A 14,625-nucleotide genomic window follows, 5' to 3' on the forward strand; every position below is an offset into this window, starting at 1 on the left:
GCATTCATCTCCTGCATTGCCTCGTTGGTTTTGTTCAGTTGTATCTCTACTTGGTTAATAATCTTCCTGCTTTCATTCTGGGAATCTTCCAATTTGGATATCCTGCCTTCTGCTGCTATAATTCTGTTGGCTGAACTCTCAATTCTGTGCTTCAGGTCAAGGATCGCATTTTTGACTAATTTTGTTTCTGTGATTATGTGGTTTTTGAATTCCTTAATTTCCTCCCATCGTTTCTCATTGTTTCTGAAAAGTTTCATCATTACTTTGCTGAACTCCTTCTCAGATAGGTCTTCAATGTCTTCATCTGTAATCTCTGCGATTGACCAGGCCTTTCAGTGACCTTTTGGGGTGGCACTGGCTCCTTCCTCTGACTCATTTATTTTTGTGACCTCGCCTCATGTCTATGTGATAATGGGCATTGCTGGCTTCTATCGCTTGACCACGCTGCCACCAAGTGATTGACCTGAGGTCTTGCAAACCTAGATTTTTTTTTTCTTCTTTGTGGCATCTGAATTTCCCTCCCCCGACTTAAGTCTGTGGTTTTGTGGGCTCTTTAAAACTGGGATTTATGTTAGCCTTTTTTTCTTTCTTGCAAAGATTTATTTATTTATTTATTTATATTACAAAGTCAGGCATGTAGAGAGAAGAAGGAATACAGAGGAAGATATTCTGTCCGATGATTCACTCCCCAAGTGAGCCGCAATGCCTGGTGCTGTGCCGATCCGAGGCTAGGGAACCAGGATCCTTTTCCGGGTCTTTCATGTGAGTGCAGTGTCTGACTTTTTCAACTGCTTTCCCAGGCCTCAAGCAGGGAGTTGAATGGGAAGTGGAGCTGCCGGGATTAGACCCAGTGTCCATATGGGATCCTGGTGCATTCAAAGCAAGGACTTTAGTTGCTAGGCCACACCACCGGGCCCTACGGTAGCTTTGAATGTCCCTTCTGTGAACCTCTCATGGCCCTGGGATTGGCACCACCAAGTGCTGGGAGCTCCAGCTACCAGAGTTGCCCAGGTTCTTTGTTTCTGTGCCTTGATGCCCTCTCCGACCTGTCTGCCCAGATCCAAACCTGCCCAGATTCGATTGAATTTCACCGTGTTTTTCTCCCAAGTTCTTTCTGCTATGGGCAGGCACTTCCCTGTGTTGGCAACTCATCTATGTTCGCTCCCAGAATTTCGCTCACCCGATTTGGCCTCCTGCTAAGGGTGGACATTTCCCTGTATTAGCAACTCACCAGGGTTTGCTCCCCAAATATCACTCGCCAATTTCACTTGAGTCTCTGCAGCTCGGGGATCCCTCTTTGTCCTTCTCATGCTTCTGATCCCAGTATTTTGCGTTCTTATTTCTGCTGTGTGCTGCCTTTTTCAGTCCAGGGGATAGTGGGGAATTTCTCATAGTGTTCCCCAAGGTTCTTTTCCTTTCGGGCTCACTTCAGACTGCTCCTGTCCCTGAATTTTAGAACCCTCGGTTACATCAGTCTCAAGCTTCCAGTTCCAATGAAAGCTCCCAGTTCCAACGAAACTGTATCACATAATACAATGTAATCAATGAATAAAAAAATAAAATATTAAAAAAAGAGAAATCGCATTTATTTTTTAACATGTTGGCTGCTCAATACTATGTCAATTAATTCCATAATGATGTTAATTGTTGCTGATAATATGTTAGTGGTTTTATTTGACCGGGATGATACTCTGTTGGCTATGCCCTCAGACCAGAGAGGGTCTCCCCAATAAGTAGTTGGACTTGACTGGACTATCAGATGTTGGACTCTATGCTTAGCATATGCTTGCTAAGAGGGTATCTCACTGAACTTCAACTATGGTTATGCAACAGGGTGGAGGAACCCACCATGGGGGGAGGATATGGGGAATTGGGGGGGAGAATCCCAGTTCCTGCGAAATTACAACACAATGTAATGAATGAATAAATTTAATAAAATAAAATAAACCAAATCCCTTTGGTGTGTACTAGGTGGACTTATGTTTCAGTGACACACTTTCAAGTAATTTGTATTCTATGTAATTTACCTTGGCCAAAGCTTTTCTTTCATTAACAATCTGTTGACTTTGAAATAAATTTTACGCTATGTAAGTGTAAGTGTAAGTGTAAGGAAGTGAGAGAGATTATTTTGTCTGGTTTATACTCTCCAAAATATTTAATGGTTAGGGTTGCAAAAGTCAAAGTAGAAGATGTGTTATAACCTTTATTCCAGTTACAAGTTCCTAATAATAATTAGCTAGGCAAAGGCAAGTGAAATAACCCATAACTGTGTGCAGTGGTTGAGTGTCTGTGCAAAATGGGGTGAAGCTGTGTCAAGGTGGTTAGAGAGACACCCACCAGACCCTGCCAAACTGCTGGCAGCTACCCTAGGTCCTGCCAAACAAGGGAGCTGTTCTCTTCACACCTTTGAAGTTGCTGTGTTATCCAAACCTACTGCATGGAGCCCAGCAACTAAATCAGCCTATACTATAATTCAAAAAAGAAGGCTATTCTCACTTTAATCTAAGTCTATCTTCCAGTTTCCTTTGACAATCTCCATCAGTTAACTCCTATTGTTAGATATGAGAAGTCTGTGTGTAAGTGTTTCAATGTATGTGGTGAGGTCGTGCTTGTTGTTGGAATGCATCCAACAAGGTAAATCGGGGGTGACAGATTCAAGGTTGGGGATGTGTCAAAAAGAGGATCTAGGAACGGGGGAACAGGACCTCTCACCCAGCATACATGGTACCACCACTGAGTCCTCCAAGGTGTTTTCATCCACTCCTTGAGGAAAGGCGAACATCTGTGGTCAGTCTAATCAGTTAACCAAGGTCAGACGGTACTCTTTATCTCTTCTGCATTTTAATAGTGCTTTGACAAAGCTCCCTTGTTAATTTTCTTTGAACTTCCTGCTTACATTCATGATCTAATTCTGAGTTGTGTTTGAGTTATTGCTTTATAAGTATGTAGGAACTGAAACCCTGAAAATAAATCTTGATAGCTCTCCAGGCAAAGACCCCTGCCCCTTTCTTTTTGATTGTTCTTCTCCCCAATGACGCACAAGGCAAACTTGCAGCATTTGTTGAGATTTTTACAGTCATCAGGAATAGGTCAGTCATTTGTGTGAGAAAGAAACTCAAACTCAAACTTCCTCATGAACAGCAGGAAATATGTTTCTTGGCCATAGGGTGCACAACTGTAAAAATGTGGATCCAAAGAGGGATATGGCAAGATAAGAATATCAGTAGAGCATGTCATTGATCCAGGAATTTCACTGAGATATGTCTTTCCCTATTTCTCTATTGAAGACAAAATTTTAAAAGAACATATATGTTTAACATGCTAAATAATTTATTTCAATGTAAGGAGAAATGTATCAGAATAAGATGATAGGATAACTCAAGTTTGGATTCACTTTTTATATATATTCAATTAGGTTTCAACTTCTCTTCCATCTGTGTAGTTAAATTATCCTATCCAAATTTCAAAGGCAATTCTGAAAGTTTAGTATGTGTTTTTTCAGAATATTCTGTTGCAAATATGTGGAATATTAATATGCAGTGACACAGAAGAAAAAATGAGAAAATAGTTCTCCTCTCAATTTTCAAATCTCCAGCATACACCTGACCTTGCATATATTACAAGATTATAATGTCAAGAAAAACTAAAAATTCAAGAGACTTATTCCATGAAGATTGCAGCATTCCTTTATTGACCATAGGATAAAATGTACATTTGACTCAGATTACAGGAAAATGCCAAGTCCTTTATCGTCAATATATCACAGGTTAATATGTGGGGAATTCTGGTTAGATTACTTGCCATACACAAGGGAAATTAGGCCAGATTAAATTAACTTTACTCACAACTGATGCAGTGATTTGTCAGCATTGTAAATCTTACGTCTCTGATAATTTTCTAATTTGGATGAGGAGATTGTCTTCTTTACCAAATTATGTGGGCTACAGTTTGAATTGTTCTTTGGAACAATCTGCTGAATCAGCCTCACAGCGTCATTCATTCTGTTTCCATGTTGGTGGTTCAAATAAAAACAAGATATCATTTTAACTTGTAAACCTTGGCATGTGGTTTCAGCTGCACATGGCCTTATAATGAATTCAGTAACAATCAATGTCCTACATCATGTGGGTAACACTGAACTGCAAAAAAGTGCTTCCTCACAACTCAGAATTGATATTCAGGGACTCGAAGAGCAGTTCAAGGGAAAAGCCAGATGTACTGAGCTTTCCTTCTTTAGGAAATTCACAAAGTGCTAGAAAATCACTTTTCTTTACAAAACTATCAAGATTTGAGAGCATGATTCATTCTGTTTATAATCCTGCTTTGTTTTTTAAGGAATGTGCACAAGCATCTAATAAATGCATTGCTTTTCTTCTGTTGCTGCTGTTGCAGATGCTTTATTTGAGAAGCTCATATACACTTGATACAAGCAGACTCACACTCAATTGATCACGTTCCAATATTTTCTTGCATTCTCTCAATTTCTTCTTCCCTTAAATAGTTGTTCAATATTTATATATGTTACAATATGTACTATGTAAGGGTATGTACTATGTAAGGGTATGTACTATGCTGGGTAGGGGCAGCAGTGGGTCGGAGGCTCCGGGAGTTAACTCTCCAGCGGCAGGCACAGACCCTGAACATCCTTGGTACTCATCTCCCCACCCCTCCAACCCCCCCCCCCGGGCGACTCCAGCCTCTGGGGACACAAGGCAAGTGCGTTAAAACTGCCAAAACTGTCTTGGAGTTGACGCACAGTGGTCCTGTGAGCTGAGGAGAAAGGCAGAAGGCACACTGAATACTCCCCCGTGCCTTGCAGACTGGCACACAGCTAGGCGGTACTGACCCACAGGAACCCACACCTCTGGACTGTGCGGACCCGGATGTGCCTCTGGGCTGGGCAGTCCTGTACAAGCGCTGGGGCGGGCGGTCCCCTGCACTCGGGTGGGCGGTCCCGTGCTGCTGGGGTGGGCGGACCTGCGCAGGAGGTGCTTCTAGAGAGCATCTGGAACAACCCACGCCCTACAGTCCTGTGCTTGGAAAACACACCAGGAGGGCACTGCGGACCCGCGTGCAGGAGGCGTTCCCAGAAAGCGCCTGGAACCTCCACGCCCTGCAGTCCCTGACACTGGGGACACACTGAGAAAGCACCTAGAATCCTCTGTGCCCTGTGTTCCTGCGCAAAGGGGGCGCACACAGAGTGCCTTCATTCCCCCACGTCCTGTGGTCTCATACGTGTAGGGGACAAGCTGAGTGTGCGCTTTGAATCTGCTGGGCCTTGGAAGTGGCGCCCTGTGGTCCAGTGTACTGGAGACGCACCAAAAGTGCCTTGAAAATTCCCGCACCCTGCTACTCCACACCTACACGCTCGGATCTCTACAGGATAGCGCTTGGAGACCCCTCAGCAAGCTGGTGCCTGGGTCTCTCAAAAACAAACACTAGACTAGGGTGAGAATCCAGCAACACCTTGGGCCACAAATATGGGAAGAAATAAGAGAGTTAGTGACATAGACACAGCTTGCTCCGCCCCAAAAAGCCACCATAAAGCCTGGTCAATCACAGAGATTACAGATGAAGAAATTGAAGACGTCTCTGATAAGGAGTTCAGAAAAATAATTATAAAACTCTTCAGAGACAATGAAAAGCGATGGGACGAGCTCAAAGATTTTAAAAACCACATAATCACAGAAACAAAATCGCTCAAAAACGAGATCCTAGACTTGAAGAACAAAGTTGAGAGCTTAGCCAACAGAATTATAGCAGCAGAAAACAGGATATCCGACTTGGAAGATTCCCAGAATGAAAACAGGCAGATTATTAACCAACTAGAGTCACAACTACACAAGGCAACCAAGACGATCCAAGAGATGAACGACAACATCAAGAAGTCAAATATCAGAATAATGGGGCTCCCAGAAGGAGTGGAAAGAGAGACAGGCATACAACCAGTACTTGAGGAAATTATGCAGGAGAACTTCCAAAATACCTGGAACATGAACCCAATCCAAATTCAGGAAGGCCAGAGGACTCCCCACAGGGTGGACCCAAAACGATCCTCCCCAAGACACGTGGTAATCAAGCTACCCTCCAATGAATACAAAGAAAGAATCCTAAGGTTAGCACAAACCAAAGAGAAGCTTACATTTAGGGGCAGGACCATCAGAATCACTGCCGACTTCTCAGAACAGACGCTCCAGGCAAGAAGAGAGTGGAACAAAATCTTTCAAGTACTGAAAGAGAACAACTGTCAACCAAGAATACTCTACCCAGCAAAGATTTCATTTGTATACGAGAACGAAACTAGATACTTCCACAGCAAAGAGAAATTAGAAGAATATGCCAACACAAAACCAACTCTACAAAATCTCCTTAGAAATGCACTACTCCCAGAGAAAAAGGAAGCAAGCCATAAGCAAGGATGGCAATCAGGGAGATCTCAATAAAGTCCATCCACAGAAACGACAATCAATTACCAACAACCTCAAAAACACAGGTATATGTCACGGCAAAATTATAATTTCTCAATATTAACCCTCAACACAAATGGCTTAAATTCATCACTCAAAAGGCACCGATTAGCAGACTGGGTTAAAAATCAGGACCCAACTCTATGCTGCTTGCAAGAAACACATCTAACCAGAAGGAACTTCAGGAAACTTAAAGTGAAAGGGTGGAAACAAATATTCCATGCCAATGGACGAGAAAAAAAGGCTGGTGTGGCAGTCCTATTCTCAGATGATACGGACTTCAAAGTAACAAATGTCAAAAAGGATAGGGAAGGGCGCTACATCTTCTTGAAAGGGAGGATCCAACAAGAACCAATCGCCATTCTTAACATTTATGCTCCTAGCCCGGATGCACCCAGCTACGTGAAACAACTACTTTTGGACTTAAAGGGAGACATAGATGAACATACGATAATTCTGGGAGACCTGAACACCCCACTAACACCAATAGATAGATCAACGCAGCAAAAGCTCAACAGAGAAGCCACAGATCTCACACACACAATAGAACAACCGGACCTAGTAGACGTCTATAGAATATTTCATCCTAAGGCCACAGACTACACCTTCTTCTCAGCAGTGCATGGCACCTTCTCCAGGATAGACCACATAATAGGACACAAAGCAAGTTTAACTAATTACAAAAATATCAGAATCGTACCATGTACCTTCTCAGACCATCACGGAGTGAAACTGGAAATCAACAACTCAAAATGTCCCAGGAAACATGTAAACTCCTGGAGGCTGAACAATATGCTATTAAACGAACAATGGGTTAGAGAAGAAATTAAAGACGAGATCAAAAAATTTATGGAAATCAACGAAAACCCAGATACAAAAGTCCAACACTTATGGGACACCTCCAAAGCAGTGTTGCGTGGTAAGTTTATTGCAATAAGCGCGCACGTCAAAGCCCAAGAAAGGCAACAAATGCAAGAATTAAGGACACACCTCCAGGAACTGGAAAAGCAACAGCAGAAAGACCCCACAAACAAGAGGAAACAAGAAATTATCAAAACAAGACAAGAACTAAATCAGAAAGAAATTAAAAAAACCATTCAGAAAATAAATGAATCAAAAAGCTGGTTCCTTGAGAGGATAAACAAAATAGATACCCCATTGGCCCGATTGACAAAGAAAAAACAAGACAAAGCAAGTATTAGCAGTATCAAAGATGAAAAAGGCAACTAACAACAGACGCTACTATCATTAAGGAAATAATTAGAAATTATTACAAAGAACTATATGCCAACAAATTCGATAACCACTTGGAAATGGAAAGATTCCTAGACTCCCACCACTTACCAAAACTCACCCCAGAAGCAACAGAAGACCTGAATAAACCCATTACTGAATCAGAGATAGAATCAGTGATTAAAGAGCTCCCAACAAAGAAAAGCCCAGGCCCAGATGGTTTTACCACAGAATTCTATAAAACATTCCAACCAGAGCTAACCACAATCCTTTACAAGCTCTTCAAAACAATAGAAAAGGAAGCAACTCTTCCAAACTCATTCTATGAAGCCAATATCACCTTAATCCCCAAACCGAATAGAGAATTAACAGAGAAGGAAAACTACAGACCGATCTCCCTGATGAACGTTGACGCTAAGATTCTCAACAAAATCCTAGCCAATAGAATACAAAAAAACATCAGACAGATCATCCACCCAGACCAAGTAGGTTTCATCCAGGGAATGCAGGGATGGTTCAACATAAGAAAATCCAGAAATGTGATACATCACATCCAAAAACTGAAAAACAAAAACCATATAATAGTATCAATAGATGCAGAAAAAGCCTTCGACAAAATTCAACACCCCTTCATGTTAAAAACCCTAACCAGGGTGGGGATAGAAGGAACAATCCACAACATAATCAAAGCAATATATGAAAAACCCAATGCCAGCATCATACTAAATGGAGAAAAACTGGATCCCTTCCCACTGAGATCTGGAACAAGACAAGGCTGCCCACTATCACCACTGCTATTCAATATAGTCCTAGAGGTACTTGCAGAAGCCATAAGACAAGACAAAGAAATCAAAGGAATCCAAATTGGAAATGAAGAGGTCAAGCTTTCACTATTCGCAGACGACATGATTCTCTACATAGAAGAACCAAAAAACTCAATACAAAGACTCCTAGAACTCATACGAGAATTTGGCAGAGTGGCAGGATACAAGATAAATGAACAAAAATCAATAGCCATGGTGTATGCAAATGGCCGCAAGATGGAAGAAGATCTAACCAACAAGCTACCATTCAAAATAACAGAGAAAAGCATGATATATCTGGGAATAAATTTAACCAAAAGCGTAGATGACCTTTATGAAGAAAATTACAAAACACTCAAAAATCAAATAGAACAAGACCTCGAAAGATGGAACAACATCCCATGCTCCTGGATAGGCAAAATTAGTATCATCAAAATGTCTATACTACCAAAAGCAATATATACATTCAATGCAATCCCAATCAAATTACCCACAGCATTCTTCGTCAAACTGGAAAAAATGATACACAGATTCATCTGGAAACACAAAAAACCACGAATAGCCAGAACCACTCTGAAGAACAGGCACTTAACAGGGGGAATCACAGTACCGGATCTATGGACATACTATAGGGCAGTGGTCATCAAAACAGCCTGGTACTGGCACAAAGATAGAGAGGAAGATCAGTGGAGCAGAATAGAAACAACAGATGGAAACCCACACAGATACAGTCAATTAATCTTCGACAAAAAGACAGACAACAACCCAAGCAAATGGAAAGGTCTGTTCAATAAATGCTGTTGGGACAACTGGTTAATAGCCTGCAGAAACAAAAAGATAGACCCACATCTCTCACCATACACCAAGATCGAATCTAAATGGATAAAAGACCCAAACCTACATCCAGAAACCTTCAAACTTTTGGAAGAAAATGTTGGAAACACACTGCAACACTTAGGGGTAGGCCCTCACTTCCTAAAAAAGACGCCAAATGCAGTAGAAATCGAGACCAAAATAAACAATTGGGACCTCATCAAACTAAAAAGCTTCTGTACAGCTAGAGAAACAATCAATACAGTAAAAAGGCAACCCACAGAATGGGAGAAGATCTTCGCACACGACATAGGTGATAGAGGGCTAATTTCCAGAATATACAAAGAGCTACAGAGAAACCAAAACACCAGAACAAACAAACTGCTCAAGAAATGGGCACGGGAAATGGGCAAACACTTCACAAAAGAACAAACCCAAATGGCAAACAAGCATATGAAAAAATGCTCAAGTTCCCTGGCAATAAGGGAAATCCAAATGAAGACAACAATGAGGTACCACCTAACTCCAGTAAGGATGGCACACATACATAATACCACCAACACTTGCTGGCGAGGATGTGGGGAAAAGGGAACCCTTCTCCACTGCTGGTGGGAGTGCAGACTTGTACAGCCTCTATGGGAATCAGTTTGGCGAATACTCAAACAACTGAAAATCAACATACCATATGATCCAGCAATAGCACTCCTTGGGATATATCCAAAACATCTTCTACTCAAGAAACCAACATGCACATCTATGTTCATAGCAGCACAATCTATGATCGCAAAAACCTGGAAGCAGCCAAAATGCCCATCAGTGGAAGACTGGCTAAGAAAGCTATGGTTCATCTACTCCATGGAATACTACTCAGCTATTAAAAAAAACGAAATGCAATTCTTTGTGGACAAATGGGCCCGACTGGAATCCATCATGCTAAGAGAAATGAACCAATCCCAAAAGGTTAAATACCACATGTTTGCCTTAATCTGAGATGAAAAGAGAACAACTTGGAAAATAGTACCTGTATATTGTAATATTAGTGCAATCTCTAACAACCTGTATCCAATGCAATAAGATAAGGCGATATAATGTATAAAACAACAATTAATGTCAGAATACTTAAGATCTACATCGAAAATCTGTAAAACCTACTATACCCTCAATACACTATGTTAACCTGTAATGGGGGGGAGTGCAGGGAAATCTTTCAGGACCATAAAAAGAGTGAGAAAAAAGTACAATATAGCCTATCAAGATCAAATCTGGTAATTCATAGATAACAGACTCAAAGCGGCACTAAACAACACTAAAACTACTATACCAATGCATGAGGTGGGAATCGGGTGCGATCCTGACAACCTCTTAACAGGAGGTCATGTGCGTGGAGTAGGGGAGCACTCCAGAGTGGAGCAGGTGGTAAGGAGGAAGCTTGGATCCCAACCATGAAGACTCCCAGACCTTCACCACAAACTATTAATACGAGCAACAAGGACTATATCCCAACTGCCAAGGAGGCCACAGGGAATTGGATGCCCTCGGAGGCCGAGTACTCTGAGGTCACCCACCCCCAACCGGAGCTTCCACAGGGGATGGAAGAAGTCCAAACACTACTGCGCAGAAACCAACGTCATCGGAAAGACAACCAGAAGCCCTGAGTGGTCTGCAGAAACAGAAGAACAATAAACGTCCTTCGGGACGAGGGAGGAGAGCTTTCTCTGGTCCGAGCCTGGCTCCACCTCTGGACGCCCCTCCCTCGCAATGACCATCGGGATCGCTTTGAAAACCCCTCACAGCAAACAATCATACAAACTAAAACAAACAAACAAACAAAGAAACAAACAAAAAAAACCCTAAAATAAATAAACAACAGAAAGTAGAACTTGAAATCTGACAGGAAAGAGCTGGCATGGATTGGCTCATGCCTCGCTGGGTGGGTCACAAAGATTAGTTTTACTCCTCACCATGGTGTTGAGGATTTTCCTGCACCCCCCCCCCAAAAAAAATGTTCTGCACCTAAAATGTTGACATATATCTTGTTAGAGTTACAAGCCAGTCTGGATTATCCTAAAATCTGCCAAGATCAGCAAAATTTTACTTCAACACAACAACTGGCTAAATACTAAGATGAAATGGACACGAAACAGCTGAATGGTGCCTTATGGCCATTTTAAGGTATAGAGCAGCCGGTCCTGTATATGAACTAAATTGAAATGTCAATGAGCTAATCATAGGTTGTGGCTAGGACTTGTTTTCCTTTTTTTTTTTTTTTTTAATTTATTTATTTTCTTTTTAATACACTGGTTACTCAAAACCATGTCAATTCCATAACATTGCAAATTGCTGTTGATGTTATATTGGGACTCTTAATTGACTGTGATGATATTCTGCCAGCTCAAACTTCAGACCAGAAATGGTCTCCCCAAGAAACTGTTCAACCCATGTGGACAATAAGTAGCTGGACTCTATGTTTGGTATATGTTTGCAATGAAAGAATCTTGATTGAATTTGAACTGTAATACTGCATCAAGGTGGAGGAATCCACCAGGTGGGAGGGGAGGCGGAGGGAGGGGGGGATACCCAGAGCCTATGAAACTGTCACATAATGCAAAATAATTAACAATAAAAAAATACATATACCTTTAATATATATACATATATACACATATAATGGATATGTGTAATGTATATGCATAATGTATGTATAATATATGTATATATGTATGTTATATGTATATGTATATATGTATATATGTATGTGATGTGTGTATAATATATACATATAACGTATATGTATGATGTATATGTATGATGTATATGTGTGTGTGTATATATATATATATATATATAATTAAAAATCTATAACTCATATGGACCAGTAGGAGATAGTGTTACTTTGGTGTGCCCTGGTTTATTCAGGAGAAACCACCTCTTTGAGATCAGCAGGGATTGTAGTGGCTGTGGTGCACACCTAGTTCTACAAGAGCACTGCTAGATGATTGTATTATAAGGATAATGCATGTTCCTCACTGACTTTGAGCCCAGTTTCTTGGGCACAAACTACGAAGGCAGGCCATTCATAACTGGCGCTGGGAACACCACTCCTCACCCTGCAGGTGGGGCAGATTCGCAGAAACAAGAGAATTCCCAACATTTTGTGACTGTTGGAGTCTTCTATGCAAAGACTATGGGAATGCTGTGACTGCATGATAGTGTATGGTGTAAAGCTGGGTCTTTGGGCATTCAACATGTCTGACATCAAGGCTAAAAGATCTCTATGTATCCAAGGTAAATCATTGCAGGGCTCTGCACTTACAGGCCTACACTGAGGTTCTGTGTGCTGCAAGTGCTGACAGTTGTAGCCACTATGGGCTAATCATGGCTGTTGCTCTTCTGGAAAGAGAGGATGTGATACTGTGATTATGCCTTGATAATTCCCTCGATCGATACACCCCCAGATCTTCACTGAAGAAGTCACGCAACCAAGTCACAGAGAGTAGTTCAAAGATAAAAGCCATCAGAGGAAAAACCAAAAAGTACTTCTAGATATGCCTAAAAATAAATACAGAAATACAAGAAACAAAAACACAGAAGTGATTAAGACTCCCTAAAAGGAACACAGCGATTCTTCAAAACTAGAATATGAAAAGAGACATGAAATGCCTGATAGGGTCCCATTCACAAAGCTGAGAGAACTCTGTAAGTACCTCGAAAAAAACTTAACCATGGAATTAAGGGATCTTTACAAAGCAAATTTGACAAACTAGGCACTGACATTCCATTTAACCTCAGAGTTTGTTAGACTTTAATCTAATGTTTCATGCTTTGCTAAGATTTTCCTATATATTATCACCCTAGACAGAAGATCATCTCGACAACAAAGGATCCTAAGGTGTTATTCAAGTATAGTATAAGATGATCTGATAGAAACCCACAGCATGCTTTCATATCTTTCTGAAATATTTGCCATAGAGTTTAGCTTATTGCCTGTGAGAAATCTGAGTGGAGAACATTTTACATTTCTCAGACTCATTCAACTATGTCATGAATCAGAGTAACTAGCAGAATTGAACTTACTCAAAACACACTTACAAGTCATTCCACTTTACAAGAAACCTAATTTTTTCAGATTTATCCCCCTATTTGTATGTCTGAGTAACAGAGCAAAAACTTGTTGGCTCTAAATTTCTTAGTCTTCAAACTAAACCAAAACATGGGTCCTCAAGACCCTGCATACTGCTACACACTCCTAGGGATGAAGCGAGAATCTAACACACGGCAGCCTCTCAAGAAAGCAGACAATTCTGGAGGGATAAATGACTCTATTAAATAAAAATTAACATATAAGGAAGTAGGGGGGATAAAAAGTAAAATAAAAAAGGTGAAATATTCTGTAAGTTGTTGGCCTGATCCTCACTGACAGGGTATCCAAAATGAGATTGAAATAAAGTAAAGCAGAATTAACATGAATAATTGTCAGATGAATGTTGTAATCCTAGATTCAGAATTTTTCTTCAGAAAATCACTATGTTAGGAAAACAGTGGATCATTTTAAATGATATGTTATATGAATACATATAACAGAGGCACAGAAATGTTGCAATTTAAAATACTGCATAAATTACATGTACTTATGGTTTTGCCAGGAAAAAAATCTCAATAAAAATTAAATGTTTAAAGTATAAAATATAAATATATAATTAAAAATACATAGATATACTATACAAGATATAACATGTATTATAATATAGTATTTATAATGGTTCCTTTTAAGGCATTGTTCGTATTAAATTGTCAGGATATACTTAAATAGCAGAGTAATGAACTTAATGACTATTTTGGAAGGACAACACTATTGTGATGATAGAGGCGAAAACAGGCTGTGGAGTACAGGTAAGAGGGAAGGTAAATGCTAGAGCCTATGGAACTGCATCACAAAAAAAGATTAAACTGCATTTTTTAAAATTTGTGTATGAAAACAAATCTATCAGGTTGCTTCTCCCAGGAGTGGATATGGTACTGCAATGTGACTATTGGGCTGCCTCTAAACATACGCAAATCACCAGGGACAAACGTGTGTAAAGATGACCACAGTTGGCCCCACTTTGAGAGATGGGAGATCTACTCTGTGTGTTCCTCCAAAGGAAAACCAGAGATGTGCATCTGCAGTCAACCCTGCAGTTGTTCTGTGACCCGCTCAATGCAGACCTGTTCTCCCTGGAGCTGAGCTTCTGTGTGGCACTATTTCACTCTCAAAATATGTGCAACATCCACAGCTACGATAAGCCAAAGGCTGGAATCAGGATTCCATT

Source organism: Ochotona princeps, chromosome Y, assembly GCF_030435755.1.
Source record: "Ochotona princeps isolate mOchPri1 chromosome Y, mOchPri1.hap1, whole genome shotgun sequence".
NCBI lineage: Eukaryota > Metazoa > Chordata > Mammalia > Lagomorpha > Ochotonidae > Ochotona > Ochotona princeps.